The 20330-nt window shown below is 39.8% G+C and overlaps 1 long non-coding RNA gene across 1 annotated transcript; it reads left to right on the top strand.

Annotated features, from left to right (window-relative positions):
• The first annotated feature begins 209 nt into the window (after positions 1-209).
• LOC124679226 lies at positions 210-16411 on the top strand. The gene is made up of 3 exons (XR_006994868.1): positions 210-246; positions 13004-13092; positions 16365-16411. It is a non-coding gene; the product is annotated as an uncharacterized LOC124679226 (long non-coding RNA).
• The last annotated feature ends 3919 nt before the right edge of the window (positions 16412-20330 follow it).

Genomic DNA, 20330 nt, shown 5'->3' on the forward strand with positions numbered 1-20330 from the left:
GCCTCCAGCCCTCCGCGCCGGCGACCTCTCGCACCTCGCGCCGCAGGGCCAGCGGCCTCCCGCGCTCCGCCGCCGCTACCTGGAATCCGTTGTCCACCGCTGTTGGAGCTTCCATCTCGCCACCGCTGGAGCTCGAGGAGAACGACCCCGAAGCTGCTGGAGTGGACAGTGGAGGCGGAATACCCCGAAGCTGCTGGAGCCCAAGTTGGCGATCTTGCTGTCGAAGAGCAGCACCTTCTCGTGCAGGTACCCATTCCTTCCTGGCACATGTCATCCAAGGAGAGGCCGACTTAATAACCTGCAGATGTGGATTGTACTCAGTACTTTGTCAGTTTTTAATCAACTTACTGAAACAATTAAACAATCAACTGGAACCCATTCATTCAGTAGGCAATCTGAAACTGAAACCCAGCAATGTACTGGAGTACTTTTCTCGGAGTACTTTTGTATTGAGCAATCAACTGAAACCCAGCAATGTACTTGAGTATGATCAGTCTGAAACCCATTCAATGTACACAACTGAATCCCTTGCTGAAACTGGAGTACAATGTACTGGAGATGTGGATTGTACTCAGTAGTTTGCGTTTCTTGCTGAAACTGAATCCCTTGCTGAAACTGAAACCCAATGTACTGGAGTAGCAATCAACTGAGACATTCAGCATTTGGTAGAAATGTACTGGAATTCAAAAGTGATGCATACGAGATTTTAGGGCAGTGTACCTTGATCTGCTTCACACAAGGAACGACAATGATGAATTCTAGAATCCTACAGAGGTTTGTGACTTATAGAATCCAAACTTGAACTCTACAGAGTGACTTCTACAATCCTGCTGGTGGGTTGTGGGCAGAGCTGGTGCTGCTTTTAGGATCAGCCATGCTGCTGCTGGTGGGTTGTATGAATACATTATACAGTACCATATGCAGATGCAAATTTAGGGCATGCATGAATCTCAAGAAGCACATGTTTTTTCTTGATATTTTGACTGAGGCAACAATAAAAGAACAAATCATATACATCGACAAACTAGAAGATACAGTACTCGTAGAAGGAAATCAAATCCTATACTGAATGCAGTACTCCTTTTATGCATAGACAAGCAATCAGTAATCTCAACATCAGATACTCCAAATGGAGTGATGTCTAGGAGCAGAGTAGGAAAGGCTCTTTGGTTTTTTCCTGACTACTTTGAGACATGAATCCACAAATCAAAGCACTTGAATCATAACTTCTTTCTAGCACAGTAGTATAGTGTTTGGGCTAGTTTTGCTACCTGTAGGAACTAGGAGTAGATGACAGTCAAATGCAAAAGGAGACATACATGACAGTCAAGTGCAAAATGTAAATACTGATATTCTCAACTTTGGAGTAGTTCACTTAGGTAAATTAGTGCAAAGAGTAGAACTATTGCAGAAACAGTAGATACATATTCACCGTTAACAATATCAGATAACCTGAGCAAACAACTTCAGGGAAGGGTAACATTGTTGACATATATATTTTCATGTTTTCTGACTTAAGCAGACCATAGATTGTTCCAACACTGAAATCGATAGAGGAACGTCGTAGGTGTATCACCATCACTGAGTTTTTATCTGTATGGGTTATTTGATAGAAAGATGGGCCTATGGTTGCCACTATCACCAGTATGTGAGAAGTGAAACGATACATGCACAAGAGCATGAAATAAACATTACAGACGATGAATACCCTATAAATCGGCTGCGTTAAATCCATAGGCAGAATTAGGACCAGTGGAGTACTTATTATAAGTACCAAAGAGCTAATTCGTGACGGAGGGAGTACTTATTATAAGTACTACATTCTGAAGGCTTGAGATTCTTAGGACGTCAACCTCCATGCCATTTGAACCAAAACATGGTCTGATTTAGATATTTCGCTCTCTGCTGGGTGACCGTGCCCTTTGATTAGTTATTAATTTATTATCCCTTGACTTCTTGTTACGAAACAATTGCGTATTTCATTCAGGTGATCCAATTTCGTTCCAAAGCTAAATTTGTTCATAAGTTTGTTGCACAACATAATTTCAAACCGAACTTTTGCATCATCATCCACACGGGTCTTAACTATTGGTCTGGAAATAGTCCAGCCACTCAAATATCTAATACGTATGTAGGATGCCTCTAGTTACGTCGAGGCATCATGTATCTTAAAACTCGGAGTGGAGTTCCGATACCTTTATTCCATCATCGTGGCCTTGTGGTCAATACCATCTCTTCATAAATTTATAAGATCATAATAAATTAATTTAGCTTGTCCAATACCAATCTCTCTGTTGAGGACTGATTTGATCATTTCAATGGGCCAAGATGCCACATTGAAGTTTCTTTCAGGGTGCAAGTAGTAATCACTTAGTTGCGTGAGAATATAATCTAAAAAAGATGCAATAGTTACTCTATGTAGAGTGATAGAGAGAAATGCATCGTGTTGTGCTGGTACGCGAGATATTTTTTATCCTCAGTAATGCCACGATACATAAAGTCTAATATCTGGATAAACTGTGTGTTGGTATTGACCGACACCAACAACCCAACCACTGCACTCTAGCTTTCATATGGACATGTACGAAGATCTGTATAAAAATGTTTCAGTAGCTCATCATGTTGTAGTATAATAATTAGATTATGTACAACATAATTTTATGGAATACTTATGTGCTGATTGCTTATGAAATCTAAACCCTTTCGAGACTCACCCATCCGCAGATGCACTAGAGCATTCTTGCGTCCATCGTTTTCTAGGGAGATAGTGTTAATCACTTTCTGAATGAAGATGGTACCGTATCTTATGTCTCGAGGGTTAGTGCGTTTGTTGTGCTCTATCTAAGCATCAATTAACTGAACATTGTAATGCAAAAAGTATTAGTATTACCTGGTAATGTTTATTCCAGAATAAACAAGTAAAATTATTGTGAAAATTTACCTCATCTCCTAGATAATTGTCAGTATCTTCCAAATAGGGGTTAGTTAGACATGCTGCTGATTGTGAGATCGTCGATCTGAACCATATTAACATTATGAGTAGTTGTATTCATAGTCGAGGATTTCATCATCCGCTTCTCTTTCTGCAGTTTTGATTGTTATTTTGCGGACTCTTCCTTTCAACTCCTTTCGATGGTCCCGCTAGAACATAGTCTCGTAATTGTGACACCAGTGCGATAAAGATTTTTTTAGACCAGACTGGGTATTGCCTGCTTCCTAGATAGTAGTAATCATCCTTCTTCTGGTTGGGTGTTGCCTTCCGTCCTGAAGGCCCTCTCAGTCGGTGGCCAATTGCGTCAGATTGCTGAGCACCTCCTTTGTTTCTTTTGTGGCTAGGCTCAGATTTTTTAGCCTTCATTGTTTCTGCATCAAGGTCATGTTCTTCATTTTGATGCTATATTGAGATTTATCAGCCTACACAGGACGAGTTATTAGATGTTAGAAAAAATTGACAAAAAATAGTATTTGCAATGTTTAGTATCAATACGATGCAGTTATTTACCTCGTAGCATGGCTAAGGTTCATACTTAACTGACCTTGAGCAATGCTACAAGATAAATAACTACACCATCTTGCTACTAAACATTGAAAATACTATTTCTGTCAACTGTTTCTAACATCTAATAACTCATTCCGTGCAGGCCGACAAATCTCAATATAGCATCAAAAGGAATAATAACCTTGAAGCAGAAACAATAAAGGCTGACAAATCTCAGCCTAGATCGAAAAGAGATAAAGGATGTGCTCAGCAACCTGGCACAATTGGCCAGCGACTGAGGGGGCCTTCAAGTCGGAAGCCAACACCCAGCCGGAAGAAGGATGACTATTACTATCCAGGAAGCACAAGCAATGCCCAGTTTGATGCTAATGCACTGAGTCTGAGCCCAACAAATCTTCATTGCACTGGTGTCACAATTACGAGACTATGTCCCAACGATATCATCGAAAGGATTTGGAAGAAAGGGTCCGCAAAATAACAATCAAAACTGAAGAAAGAGAAGAGAAGGATGAAATCCTCGACTAGGTGAATACAACTACTCCTAATGTTAATATGGTTCATATCGACTATCTCACACAGAGGCATCTAGCATGTCTAACTAACCCCTATTTGGAAAATAAGGACAAATACCTAGGAGATGAGGTAAATTTTCACAATAATTTTACTTGTTTATTTTGGAATAAACATTACCAAGTAATATTAATACTTTTTTGCATTGCAATGTTCAGGTAATTGATGCTTGGATAGACCATAACAAACAAACTAACTCTCGGTACATAAGATATGATGGCATCATCTTCATTCAGAGGGTGATTAACACTATCACCCTAGAAAACAATGGACACAAGAACGCTCCAGTGCATGTGTAGATGGATGAGTCTCGAAAGGGTTTAGATTTCATAACCAATTAGCACGGAAGTATTCCATAAAATTATGGTGTACATAATTTTCTTATTATACTACGACATGATGAGACATGATGAGCTACTGAAACATTTTTTTATACAAATCATCTTCCTAAACCTCCATATGAAAGATAGAGAGCACTACAGCGGATAAAGACTATCTCATGTACTGGCGCAACACATGGCGCAACACAGTGCGTTCTCTATCACTTTACGTAGAGTAACTATTGCATCTTTTTTTAGATTATATTCCCATGTAACTATGTGATTACTACTTGCAGCTTATGGATATGGAGAGCCACATTGAGTATGCATTAAAGCAACATGGACGTGATATATGCACATGGGCGGCGCACCCAGAAATAAACTTCCATGTGGCGTCTTGGGCCATTAAAATGATTAAATCAGTAATTCAACAGAGAGATTGGTACTGGACAAAGTAAATTAATTTATTATGGTCTTATAAGTTTATGAAAAGATGGTATATATTTTACCATTGTATTACTCGTGCAAACTGTACTTAATAACAAGTAAAAAATAGTGGGTTGTTTGATTTAGCGGATGCCTCGTCGAGAAGCTGTAGCGGTAGCAAAACAATTTAGCGGTTTTCTCTATGAAAATTGAAAAGCAATCTAGAAACAAAGGATTTCAGCATACATATCATGGAATAATATTATTTTTCTTTGACTCCATTACTATTGCATGGCTTATAATCTGCTACTAACCTAAATTGGATACACCAATTCTATCTACAATCCTTATTTCAAAAAAATGGCATGGGGATGGAATGAAATTGAATTGGAAGGCTGCATCGTTTCCAGAAGTACAGAACAAAGATGAAAGGACAAACAAAAAAGCAAGTTTTGACGTAGTAGTTCTAGTGTTTGAATAGACAATCAAGTTTCTGTATACAAATTAATTTTAGCGATTCTAGTGTCTAGCATCTGAAACAATTTACTGAGGAAGGGAGAGTAAATGATAAAGGAGAAACAATCCAGACTTAGTTTCAGGCTGAAACAGGGGTGGTCGGTCATCTCGATCTAGCCCCTGTCTCCCTAGCCACGGCCGCCGCGGCCTGGGTGCAGCAGCCATGGAGTACAAGTGTACAACCCGCTTGGTGCTCCTGACGGTTTTCGGCCAACGAAAATGTGTGTTGGGCTTCAAATTCTAGTGTGATGGGATAATTTTGTTGGCGGCGCTATAGATCCTCTAGCGGCTACAGTGTTTAGCGGTAATTAGTGGCGTTTTAGCGGTCGTAGCGCCCATATATAGCCGGCAGAAACAGGCTTAGCATCGTGGAAGGCTGTCCCAAAAGCTATAGCGGTGCTATTTATTTCCTTGCTTGATAATGAATATACCGAACTGGAATGGAAGATGGCTCACAAATCAGCTGGACCAGGTAATTGTAATTTTTTTTTCAAATTTATTTATGTTAAACTTATGTACAACACCATTAACTTTCTGCATTTTTGCAGGCCTATGTCAACAATTTTGGACCCAAGTTGGTGGTCACACTTATAAAATCACCTCACAATAAGGAGAAGAAAGGACCAAACAAGGTTATTGCCATCAGCTCTCGGATATCTAGTCTTTTTTTATAAATGTTTGATAAACTTCCATGGATTTTGTCTTTTGTAATAGGCAGTACACTTTAAGTTCTATATGGATATTTGCGTGTGGGTTTTCCTTAGAGGAACCATTGGACTCTAAAAAAAAGGAACCATTAGACTTGGTAAACTTCACTTAATGCTTTGCTTTCTTGTTGTATTATTATGATCCCAATGAAATGGTTAGGTGTAATCTTAGGCTAATATTGCCAATCTTACTCGCAAAAAAAACTAGTGTCTATCTTAGCATCTTATTATCTTAAAAAACTGATATAGTCAACTATAGCCTAAAAACACTACAAACTGAAACATGCCAAATATATTATGATTAGAATTTGAAAACAGACCATACCTTTTCAGCCATCACCTAGGCCCTTAATGTAAGATGTAAGTCACCCAGGCAGGGAGAGCTTACCACTTTACATATTCGCTCCTCCGCCCTTCCCTTACGAAGATAAGGCCTGAACCAACACAAGATGCTAAACAAGATGCAATAAATTGAACAAAACCGGTTTTAGGGGAAATATCAGGTTACTCAATAGAGAACACACCAATGGGTTTGATCTGCGGACTAGCAAACATCGCAGTACCGTCCACTTGGGGCACCACTTGATTGGAGATTACCTCTGCCACCCAAAACTAGAAAAAGTAAAATAACTCGAATGAGCTAAAAGAATACCATCTAGAAAAAGAAAGTAGAAAACAAAAGTTCCTTAGAAATTGGGCTCTTATATTCTTTCTAACCTAATACGGAGTATATGAGAAATACTAAAGGATGATGATTTCATGATTCATCAGCGGCTAATGGAAAAAAAAAGGCTCCCCTCTACCAGAGAAATCAGTCTTGTATAAGGCTGTGGCACTATCTATAACATCGATAGTTACTTGGTACTAAAATAAGCAACTAGTGAGCATCATAAACATCGTCAAATATTATTTAAACCACACATTTCAAATCTTAAAGCGAATACATGAAAGTGGAATATGTCTTTAGCATTTCTCAGCTTCTCGGTACTAAATTATATACTTCAGAGAGTAGATGCCATTTTATACAAGGATGAAATCACGTTGTCTCCACCATTATGGAAGCTGCTTCCACTAAAAATCTTGACTGATGATCAGTACATTAGCACCATTGCATTAACCTTGTGCACACCATGATCACCTAAAACATGTTGGTTTGTTACTAGTTCATTTTTCCTTAAACCTGTCATTTAAGCTAACAACGCAATAACTTTAAAAAATTCTAGTGATTAGTAAAGATCATTAAAGGTACAGATCATTTCTTACTACAGGTCATTGAAACTTAGCTTTTGCTTAGTACAGATCAAAATTAGTACATCTCATCATATACTGACGAAATACCTTGTTGCTTGGTTTCGGTGGTTTTCCCAGATTACTGGATTTGTGTAGAGGCTCGTACATCTCGCGAATTCCTTGGAGTTTATGTTCGTCACTCTACTTGAAGAATATAGGAAAAACATTTGAGCAATTGCATAAGTTAACCCAATGCCAAATAACATTTGCAAATCCTTGATCAGATTTACATCTTACAGCTAGATTTAAAACATGCAACGGATTCCAGAACAAGTATACTAGATGGTATCAGATTATAAAGATTATATTGTTCATTAGAGTGACAACCGATTTTAGGGCAAGCCTATTAGGACAAGTATACTAGTTGATCAAAATAGACGAGCTATCCAGATTAGTTTAATGGTACAAATGCACTCCAATATGTCAAGAGGCAGGCAACAGTATAAACTAGGTTCATATACTAAACCTATAGACTGCCACATGTTTTATAGTTCACTAGCTAGTGCCCACCTAGTTCAAGTATATGATCCTTGTACGAACTTATATGATACTGTGGACAATTCTTCTATATGCCAAGATGCAGAATATGAGAAAACAAAATATTAAATCATGCAGGTGGTGCTTTTCTGATGTTTTTAACTTGCCCATAATTATGGTTAAAGTTTGAGAAATATTGTTTCATGAAACCTTTTTTTTGCGGGTGTTTCATTAAACCTGAAACCGGCTTACTTATGCTTTACGTTTTATTCGATCATATACTCTCCATTGATTCCTACATTATAGTATTTGTAAAGGCTAAAATACAACAGATCGTAAATACAATGATGAAGTGGTGACATGAAAGCATAAAGTACACAAGTAAACAAGCTAGCAGTATCAGGAGGACATGCACAGTTGCACAAGCAAACATTTTTTTATTTTTTTTTTGCGAAGAAAGGAAGCAAACATGAGATTAACCTGCATTTATTTTACGCAGACGAGACTTCCTCATGCTGGACGCATACTATGATCCAGCCATTGACGGGAAGAAAATTGTATAAGACACTTAACAAACCTGGTAAAATCAATATTATATCAGAACAGTCAGTGAAAATGCAAAAACAGTGATCTGTAATAAGATCTGACCAAACCTGGGCTAGGCTGTCAAAGTGAGATTATAATTTCTGAACCAGTGGCTATCAACAAGGTTACATGGATGATTCTATCTACGGAGACACCCTGCACTGCATAGAAATCCACATGGAAACATATCCGCTGGGAATTTAGAGAATTTATTAGAAGAAGATCCTTAAAGATGCAGAATTACCATCAGGATGAGCAGAAATCTTGGAGCGTTGGGGGTGACAACTGACCAAGTACATGGGAACGCACAGATAAATCAAAATACGGAAGAGGTTCCCTCTAATATAATCATATAATTAGATCAGTCGTAAGCATTTTTATTGAAGAAAATTTGAACTACAACTGGTTAATAAGAAAGCTGTTTCTGAAGATAAGTTCACTGGAAACAGGCATGGGGGATTCTAGAACTGGAATTGCCCAGCAAATATTGTGTTAGATCCAAAATGGAACAGATCATATATAATTGATATTACGAGACATATCTAGCAGCACCGAAAGGAGCCGTAGGGGAGTAGAGCCGCAGTGTCGCACTGCCATTCTTGGTCGGGGCGCTGAACAAAAACTTACCAGCAACATCTGACCGAGCTATCAAGGCGGCCATTCAGATCAAAGAGAAGCTGCCCCACGTGTATCCGCTGGCCGTTCCCATCGATCCGTATACGTGGTCTGTAGGCTGTTGCAGCCTCCAGACGTTCATCGTCGAATCGTAAAATGGCTTCTAGAAGTGTTTTCGCCGATGAAATTACTCGGTAGTGTACATCCCAGATCATCAACTGCATGTCTTTAGCAAGACAAGAAACGTCCATAATATTCCTGGCAAAGTGTCAGATACCGCCTGGTCGAAGCTGCTTTCTTCCATTATTCAGATACTCCCTCCACCCCAAACAGATGTCGAACAAATTTATCCAAAATCAGTTGTATCTACATCAGGGCAAGACGTTTCTGCACCCAGGATCATATGCTCCCGATTTTTGAAATAAGTTCTGGACGCGGTTTAAAATGTCAAAAAATTTCAAACGGAAAATTAATGCATACACGTCGACATTCTATGTGCTCATAAAGTCATTTCGCCGAAAACTGACATTTTGTTTTGTGTCGTGTGCAAAAAAGACAAAATTTGATGCTTAAAAAGAGCTTTTCAAGATAAATTTATTTTTAATAAATGACAAAAAATGTCAATTTTCCACGAAACTCGGCGTGCGTACATATAATGTCGATGTATACGGGTCAAACTTTTCTCCGGAATTTTAACATTTTAAAATATTTTTCTTGATAGCAGAAGCATATGCTCCTATGTTCGAAAGTGCATTTCGGGATACATCATACTTGCAGCACTTTTTAGACAAAGAAAGTATAATATTTTCTAAATATATTGAGTCTTATCGTAAAAGTACCTTCGGCTAGCATTAATAATATAGGTTGAAGGTTTCAGATTACTAGGACCTCAACCTCCATGTCATTTGAATGAAAACATGATCTGATTTAGAGATTTCGCTCTCTGCTGGGTGACCGTGACCTTTGATTAGTTATTATCTCTTGACTTCTTGTTACGAAACAATTGTGTATTTTATTCAGGTGATCCAATTTAGTTCCAAATGTAAATTTGTCCCTAAGTTTGTTGCACAACACAATACGAAACAGAATTTTTGAATCATTATCCACGGGTCTAATTATTGGTCTGGAAACACTCCAGCCACTCTAATATCTAAGTAGGATGGCTCTAGTTAGGTGGAGGCATCATCTAGAGTTGTAAACGATAGCTCCCATGGAGGCCACCTCAAAGCTCAGACCGTTGACTGTCCGATCAGCCACCAGGAGAGCATCTGAACCCTGATACGTATGCTGAAATTCTTTGTTTTTATGACATATATTCCTATAGTTTCTGGATGAGGCATCCGCTAAATTAAATAGCCCGCTATTTTTTCCTTGTTATTAAGTACAGTCCACATGAGTTGCTGCGTAAATAAATACAGTGGTCAATATCATCTCTTCATAAACTGATAAGATCATCATAAATTAATTTAGTTTGTCTAGTATCAATCTCTCTATTGAGGTACTGATTTAATCATTTCAATGAACCAAGACGCCACATGGAAGTTTTCTTTCCGGGTGCGCCGCCCATGTGCATATATTACATCCATGTTGCTTTAACGCATACTCAATGTGGTTGTCCATACCCCTAAGCTGCAAGTAGTAATCACTTACTTACGTGTCAATATAATCTAAAAAATAGATGCACTAGTTATTCTATGTAAAGTGATAGAGAGCAGTGCACCATGTTGTGCAGCTACATGAGAGATTTTTTATCCTCAGTAATATCGTGATACATTGAGTCTAATACAACCAATGCGCTCTACCTTTCATATGGACAGTTATGAAGATTTGTATAAAAAACATTTCACTAGCTCATCATGTCGTACTATAATAACAAAATTGTGTACAACATAATTTTATGAAATATTTACATCCTGATTGGTTATGGAATTTAAACCCTTTTGAGACCCACCCATCCGCAAACGAACTGGGGCGTTTTTGTGTCCTTCGATTTCTAGGGAGATAGTGTTAATCACCCTCTGAAGGAAGATCATGCCGTCCTATCTTATGTCCCGAGGGTTCATATGGTTCAGAGGGTTATTAACACTATCGCCCTAGAAAATGATGGACGCAAGAACACTCCAGTTCGTCTGCGGATGGGTGGTTCTCGAAAGGGTTTAGATTTCATAACCAATCAGCACGTAAGTATTCCATAAAATTATGTTGTACATAATTTTCTTATTATACTACGACATGATGAGTTACTGAAATATTTTTTATACAAATCTTCCTACTTGTCCATATGAAAGCTAGAGAGAACTGGTTGTTGGTGTCGGTCCATACCAACACACGGTTTATCTAGGTATTAAACTCAATATATCGCGTCACTACATAGGATAAAGGATGTCTCGCGTATCTGGGCAACATGGTGTGTTGCTCTATATCATTTTAGATAGAGTAACTATTGCATTTTTTAGATTATATTCACACGTAACTATGTGATTACTACTTGCAGCTTAGGGGTATGGAGAGCCACATTGAGTATGCATTAAAGCAACATGGACGTGATATATGCACATGAGCGGCACACCCGGAAATAAACTTCCATATGGCGTCTTAGGCCATTGAAATGATTAAATCAGAGAGATTGGTACTGGACAAACTAAATTAATTTATTATGGTCTTATAAGTTTATGAAAAGATGGTATATATTGACCAATGTATTTGTTTATGCATCAACTCGTGCAGACTGTACTTACGCTAATATTGCCAATCTTACTCGCAAAAAAACTAGTGTCTATCTTAACATCTTATCTTAACGACTACTATAGTCAACTATAGCCTAAAAGCATTGCGAACTGAAATATGCCAAATATATTATGATTAGAATTTGAAAAGAGGCCATACCTTTTCAGCATCACCTATGCCCTTAATGTAAGATGTAAGTGGCTCGGCATACTTTGAAATACTGCTAACCTTGCTTGTACCTGAACAATAAATCCCGGAGCTTGTTAAACCTTGATTCAGCTTCACCCAGGCAAGGAGAGGTTACCACTTTACATATTCGCTCCTCCGCCCTCCCCTTACGAAGATAACGCCTGAACCAGCACAAGATGGTAAACAAGATGAAATAAATTGAACAAAATCGGTGTTAGGGGAAATATCAGGTTACTCAATAGAACACACCATTGGGTTTGAGCTGCGGACCAGCAAACATTGCAGTACCGTCCACTTGGGTCACCACTTGAGTTGAGATTACCTCTGCCACCCCAAACTAGAAAAAGTAAAATAACTCAAATGAGCTAAAAGAGTACTATCAGGAGAAGGAGAGTAGCAAACAAAAAGTTCCTTAGCAATTGGGCTTTTATATTCTTTCCAAACTAATATATGAGAAAATACTAAAGGATGATGATTTAATGATTCATCAGCAGCTAATGGAAGAAAGGCCCCCCTCTACTAGAGAAATCAGTCTTGTATAAGGCTGTGGCACTATCTATAACACCGAAAGTTAATTGGTAGTAAACTAAGCAACTAGTGACCATCATAAACATCATTCACATCTTATTTAAACCACACATTTCAAATCTTCAAGCGATACATGAAAGTAGAGTATATCTTTAGCATTTCCCAGCTTTTTGGTACTAAATTATATACTTCAGAGAGTAGATGCCATTTTATACAAGGATGAAATCACGTTGCTCCACCATTATGGAAGCTGCTTCCACTAAGTCTTGACTGATGATCAGTACATTAGCACCATTGAATTGACCTTGTGCACACCATAGATCACCTAACCAGGTTGGTTTATTATTAGTTCATTTTTCCTCAAATCTGTCATTTAAGCTAACAGCGCAGTAACTTGAATTTTTTCTAGTGCTTAGTAAAGATCATTAGAAGTACAGATCATTTCCTAATGCAGATCATTGAAACTTTGCTTTTCCTTAGTACAGATCGAAATTAGTACATCTCATCATATATTGACGAAATACCTTGTTGCTTGGTGTCGGTGGTTTTCCCAGATTACTGGATTTGTGCGGAGGCTCATACATCTCGCGAATTCCTTGGAGTTTTTGTTCATCACTCTACTTGGAGAATATAGGAAAAACAAGTGAGTACTTGCATAAATTAACTCAATGCAAAATAATACTTGCAAATCCTTGATCAGATTTACAACTTACGGCTAGATTTAAAACATCAACGGATTCCAGAACAAGTATACTAGATGGTATCATATTATAAAGAATATATAGAGTGACAACAGATTTTAGGGCAAGCCTAGTAGGACAAGTATACTAGTTAATCAAAGTAGACGATTGAGCTAATCTCTACTACTTATAAAGGCACGAAGTGCCGTTGGAAAATTACATCTGCGCCGTACATCCACTCACATCGTACGGATACGATCTCTCTATTCTCCCCACCCCTTCCTTCCGTCAGACACGGCGTCATCGCTTCAAACTGTCACATCCTCGATCTCCGCCGCAATCAGTCAAAACTGACTCCACTATCCTCGCACCCGTCCGTTTAAGCGTTCTGACTTCTGCGCGTTTGTGCTCTTCGCCCTCCGCGATCCCACCGCCGCCGATGAGAAGGCCGCTGCCCTCTGCACCCCTCGCTCACGCTACTGCGTCGTGCCCTACGCCTCTATGCGCGCACACCAGCCGCCCAATCTCGGGGCGCGGAGCCCGCGTCTACGCCTGCACTCAAGCTGGCCACGATCTATGTGCCGTCCTCCGTGCCCCACACCTCTATGCCCGCAGGCTGCCCGCAAAATAAACACGGACGACCGGCGCCGCAAGCAACAGCGCCACCGTTTCCCTACGATGGAGATGCAAAATCCGTCGCGGCCGCTCTGCAGAGGCCAGCTATCTTGATGGAATAGGTCGAGCCAATGTGATCCTATAGCACCGTGAGTATACTTCGATCTACAAGTAGCAACTTTGATTACTGAATCATACATTAGCATCTTATTTCATTTGCAACGTTTTCCATGCTGCAATCGGTACCCAATTCACGCACACAGGACTGATGTTTAGTAGAAATATGCTTATGCACTTCTCTGCAGTGTATACTTGTGTTTGGGCACAACAAAAAGAAAGATTAGTTCTTATTCAGTATTGTAAATTAACCACGGCACAACTCCATAGGTAGCGCTTGACATTTTTTGATCTACATCATCCAAAAGTTCATATATGGATCCGTACATGTGTGATGTCTTCTGTTTGGATGGAACGCGGATGTTCATCTTGATGTACCAATTGAATTCTCCAGTAGCCATTTTCTACTGAACCCCCTGAAGGACATTTTGGATAGGCTAACCTGAAGACATGATTTCCCCACCAAAGCTACAATACATGCAGGAGTTCCCAGGGCATTATTAGTAGGTCTCGAAGGCGAGGAATCGAACAAGACTATAGGCACATTGGTTCAGATCTTTTCTTCTTGGATGAGCTTTGGAAATTTGTAGGAGTAGCTAATTAATACATGATTTTCCAGTGGAATTCCACCATAGCATATGTTTTATCTGCAACCATTTGCTTATGCAGGTACTATATCCAGTGCTAAATTCCTTTTACCTTCTCTATTAGTTCAGCACCAAATTGTTCCTACTAAGTTGTGATATGCTCAGGTTTAGTTTATACTCCCTCCGATTCAAAATAAGTGTCGCAAATTTTTCGAAATATGGATGTATGTACACACTAAAACACGAGATATATCTAGACAAAGTTGCGACATTTATTTTAGACAGGATTTGCATAGCTGATTTAATATAATACATATTGCATTACACAGGTCATGGGAAGAAGAATATATTATTATATCATCTTCCACTTCAAATTGGGCATATTCTCCATTGCAGGATATAAGCAACACCCAGTCCTTGGATGGATGAGATAGTTGTGTTCTTCTTTGTGTCTTTTTATTACATCCATTTTGAAGTTAACAACACCTAGAGAGCTTTTAGATTTCTCAAATGGTTTCGTATTGTTGTAAATACTGAAGTTAGTAACACCTTGATAGAATTTTACATTCATCTGCTTTCTGTTTTCCTATATTGTTTGAGAATGAATCTGGTATCGCACTAAGTAGGGAGGATGAATCTGCAGAAAGGGTAGTGTTTATGAAGACTACCATTTTGTTAACCCAAGGTTACTGCATTAGTGTTGTATATTGCTCTGGTTATATCTTGATTGTGTTTGGAGGATAAATAATAATACTACTATCTCCTTTGCTCTGTTGGTTGTTCTGGGAGATGACTTAACTAGCAGGAAGCAATAAATTTTCTATTACTCATGTTATTGTCAATAATTAGCGGTTCACATATGAACAAGTTGTTTAGCTAAATTTACCATCAGGCAAACAACAACCTCTCAACTAGGATGTACTTATGTTACTGAAGCTGATCATTTATAGCTTGAAGAATCTTATTTGTTCATATAGTCATGTAGAAGTTGAGCCATTTAAATCTTGTGGTGCAACTGGTCATCTGGATAATTGTGAGGAGAAAAATCTTGTTGGTTGCCCTCCTCCACGGTAGCTCTCTTGATCTGGACAAAGATTCATCTTGTTCTCCGAGTTCTCTTGTGTCTTTTTCATTGGCTACATTACCACACTGGAGCTCATAGTTTTGATGATGTATTTATTTCAAAAGAACTCAATTGTTCCATATTTTTCATTATATTGGGTACATATTAGCTGAAACGTGCATTGCACGTGCAAGCTTACTAGTGCACTCCAATATGTCAAGAGGCAGGCAACAGTATAAACTAGGTTCATATACTAAACATATAGACTGCCACATGTTTTATACTCCTAGTTCACTAGTGCCCACCTAGTTCAAGTATATGATCATTGTACGAACTTATATGATACTCTGGACAATTCATCTACTCCCTTTGGTCTCATTTAATTGACTCGGATTTAGGACAATTTTGCACTAAATTTGAATCAATTATTAAAAAGGACCGGGCGGAGTATATGCCAAGATGCAAAATAGGAGAAAACAAAATATTAAATCATGCAGGTGGTGCTTTTCTAATGTTTTTAACTTGCCCATAATTATGTTTGAAGTTTGAGAAATATTGTTTCATGAAACCACTTTTGTGTGTGGGTGTTTCATGAAACCTGAAACCGGCTTACTTATGCTTTACGTTTTATTCAAACATACTATCCATTGATTCTTACAGCATAGTATTTGTAAAGGCTAAAATACAACAAATCGTAAATACAACGATGAAGTGGTGACATGAAAGCATAAAGTACACAAGTAAACAAGCTAGCAGTATCAGGAGGACATGCACAGTTGCACAAGCAAACATGTTTTTTTTTTGCGAAGAAAGGAAGCAAACATGATATTAACCTTGCTTTTCTTTTACGCAGACGAGACTTCTTCACGCTGGACGCATACTATGATCCAGCCATTGACGGGAATATCCATCAGCGCCGGCGGGAGCGACGGTTCGGCGGCGGCTGCTCCTACGGCGAGAAAGGTGGGGATTGGGACGTCATCAAAAGTACGGCTTATATATGGGTATGGCTTCGTAGGGCTGTGGTAGTTTTCGTATGTATTTATATTACCTGACTAAAATAAAAAAGAATTTGTACGATTTGCTACCTTGTAATCGGTTTGTAATAGTTATTTCCTAATAATTGTCTCGTCAAAATTCCTAGTTTTAGGAAACCAAGAGTTTCCAAATAATTATCTCCCGATTTTCACCTATAATCTGGAAGACAGTTTTAGGAAATTCTTTGACCGATCTAAGATCTGAAACGATCTGTTCGGCAACACCTGAAATTCCAAAATTGAAGTTGCGCGCACGTATATTAATAGAGCTGACGCAAAATGAAAATGGAAAAGTCTTATAGACAGCCGGCTGTAGCTACATCCGGTTTGTCTCTTCTTCCTTTCTTCCTCACGAGTTTGACCGCTGTTTTCTCCCTCTCCCCTGCCCGGCCCGTCTCCGGTGAGATGCCTCGCCTTCCCCTCTACCGCCCGGGTCGGCCGCCCCTAACCTGGGTCGCTCGTCCACCTAACTCGGATATAGCTCGCTCGGCCTTTACCAAGCGGTGGCGACGCCAATCTCTCCCACTTCTTCCTCCATTGGAGGAGTTGGAGAAGATTGTTCACATCAGATTTGGGGATCCTTTGTTGATGCTACACATGTTGTTGCAATTCGTTACATATGTGCATTTTTTTGGCATGTTATTATTGCAAAAGTGGTACACTGATTTTGATATGTATACTACAGAGCTATTGTATTAATGTTACCTACGTGTTCGTATAATGTTGAATAAATTAATCAAAATTGTTAGATATACTAGGGAGAAATGTTGTAAAACGACGTAACATTTTTTCAAATGGTGCATACACATAGAAAAATGTTACATTTGAAATTATTTGTACCATTGGTGGATTCTTTTTGCACCGATTTGACAGAGTATAGAAAAAAATTGATACATACAAACCGTATTTTGTACCATGATCGGACGCGCGAGAGTCACACACTTTAAGTGGATGGGACGACTCAGAAGAAGACGGCTGATAATTCATGTTTTACATCCGGCGCCTTTCAAAAAACTAGCCTGAACTCTGGAGAATGAGAACCATATATTTGCAGATTTCACATCTAGCAATTAGGTAAGCTAGTAATTGATGCGGTGGCGTTGCACTCCTTGAGGATTACAAGACATTGATTATCTCCATTATTTTATTTTACTACTCCTTCCATTAACTAATTTAAGATTTTTTAAATTGTTTGGTAAATATATGTATCTAGATGCGTATTAGCATGTAGGTTCACTTATTTTGATATATGTCTAGTTCACTTTAAAATATCTAAAAAAGACTTACACTAGTGATAATATAGATGTCAATAAACTTATAGTGTAATACACTTATACTAAAGGCATGCAGGGCTATCGATCATGCGGAAAGTGTGCGGTATGTTGCTTGTCGCGGTTAGCAACTAGGTGCGCTTTGAGACATGTGAGTAATGTGCCTCTAATTGATTTGTTCTTTTGCTAGTGGTTTGCTGTAGTACCTTAAAAAAATCCTGAGCGCTGAGGTAAGACATCGCCATCTTTGCTTGACCAACGCCGTTACCATTGACAAAGCTACTCCCCTGAGACGAGAAAGGTTGAGAAGACAACAGTGGGGTAGGTGGCTAATGGCGCCGAGCGCAATGCCTCGACGTCGACGGCATATTCTATCAGCGGAAAGCATACGGATAGATGCATCTGGACTGGACGTCTGGTCAAGTAGTAGTTCAAACATGAGGGCTGCAATCTAACCGCACTTTCCTCGCACTCGCAGTTTCCTCAGTTTTGCTTACTACCACTTGTGACGCCGTAGTAGATTGGCAATTTTAGTGCTTGCCTGACGTACCAAGACCGGAGTTGCTTTTGTTTTTAGCCGTGGGTAAAAGTTTGAGTTGTACTTTGCTCGCGGCGAGAAAAAAACGAAGGGTTCGTGGACCTTTTACATCCATTTTGGACTGGAAGATCCGGAAGAAATACATTGTATAGCTATAGTAGGCGTAATTTCCCTTGATCTAGTACTAACTTTTAGGTGACCAGATTGACCATATGAGCCAATTGTAGCTAAGTTAGTGTGAGAGGCAACGGAAGTAGGATAAGCTAAAGTCTGTTCAAGGCCTGACTTAAGTTTTGAATGGAGGACAACATTAGTATATAGTAATATAAGCTTAACCTCCAGGAGAAGTTAATTGGTTATCGTTCTTTACGTATTTTCAATCTAGAATTCACTCAAAGCTGTCGAATACACTCTCATGACATATCACCGGCATCATATTTGCATTTCATACACTGGAGATGCACATTTCTTGAGGAAGTCCATATTAGACTTCATAGGCTTTTGAGAAACCGGAGTTCAACAAGCAGACCCTTGAGCTCCATTACCCATCCATTATCAGGAAAGTTCACTCCCATCGCTTCATCCCCGCTGATATTGTTTGCTACAAATTTCCATCTTTTAGCCAATACCTGATGTTAAATCATTATGGACTTGAAATATTTATATTTGAGGGCAACGCTGTCCTGATACTCATGCAATATATCCCGAGGATCAGGCTTGGTGCTAGTATTAAAATCTGAGTACTTATGCTTAATGGATGTATGCATCCCTAGTTGATGTACATGCCATGGAAGTGAAATTCTCCCCCAATTTTAGAGGGTTGCAAAAATAGGCTGACCCCGCTTCGCCTCCGAGGCAGCTTGGAAACCCTACCGTGCGGCCGCCACCACCCCCTCCCCTGTCCAGTGCCGCTCGCCCCGCCGGATGACACCGTTGGGCTAAGAATGCCACAAGATAGTTGTTGGCGCCACTCTCGCGCAAGTGGTACCCCTTGCGGTGACATACCATGTATGGTGGCGGTGGCTCGGCTCCGCTGCAAATGTTCCATCCCGCTCTGGTGCTCCCTCGCGGCCGGTGGAAGGCAACAACTCATCCTTGGTTGAAGCAGTGCTCCTGCCGTCAGCGGTGGTTCAAGGTTGCCCGACACGGTGGTTCCACCTGCTCGGAGCGTTAGATCGGCCGGTTTGGTTCGATTTGACCCTTCGGCTTCTATCGGCGGTAGGATGACTTCTGTGTAGATCTCCGACTACCTCATCCCTCGAATCACATCTTAGGATCAAGGCCAAGATCCTGCGGTGCAGGGTGGGCGACGATGTCATCTTACATCGCTTCCCCTCCTGATGGTGCCGCCTTCAAGATTGTGTTCAGCTACGTGCTCCCCAAGGCTAGACTTGCACGTCATCGTGGTTAGCAGGTGGCGGAGCGGTGTGGCATCTACCATGTCGTTGATGACGTGTCTTGGTGGTGGGGCCTAGTGGGCTCTTGACGGAGGACGTGGGATGATGAACTCGAGCATGGTAGCTATGTTGTTTGGCATCATGGAGGCGTCAACAACAGGCCTGGTGAGAGTCCTCGCTTCAATCAATACCCTGGAGATGGGTTGGTGGAAGATGTCGGAGGAGACAACCAGAGTGTGTGTGCATCAAGCGCTATCTCTCGAGTTAGCATGGGATCCGGCAATGGCTATGGCCGAGCCATAACACCCTGTTTCCCTCTATCATTGTGTTATTTGGTGATGCTTTCACACGTTGTTTTGGCAGCTTCATAGGTATTGATCTTTGTTAGGATTTTCGCCAATTTTTGTTGAATAAATGAAATAAATCAAGGCAGTATGCATCGATGCAAAGGCTAGGACCCACGGTAATTCCCCTTTTCAAAAAAATCGTTCTTTTATATCTACATAAAAGCAGGATGATATTCCCTAAAGTTGATCAGTTTAGACAGATGTCATCAGTCCTTGGGTGCGACGCTTG

The sequence above is a fragment of the Lolium rigidum genome, chromosome 7 (assembly GCF_022539505.1).
Source record: "Lolium rigidum isolate FL_2022 chromosome 7, APGP_CSIRO_Lrig_0.1, whole genome shotgun sequence".
Lineage (NCBI taxonomy): Eukaryota > Viridiplantae > Streptophyta > Magnoliopsida > Poales > Poaceae > Lolium > Lolium rigidum.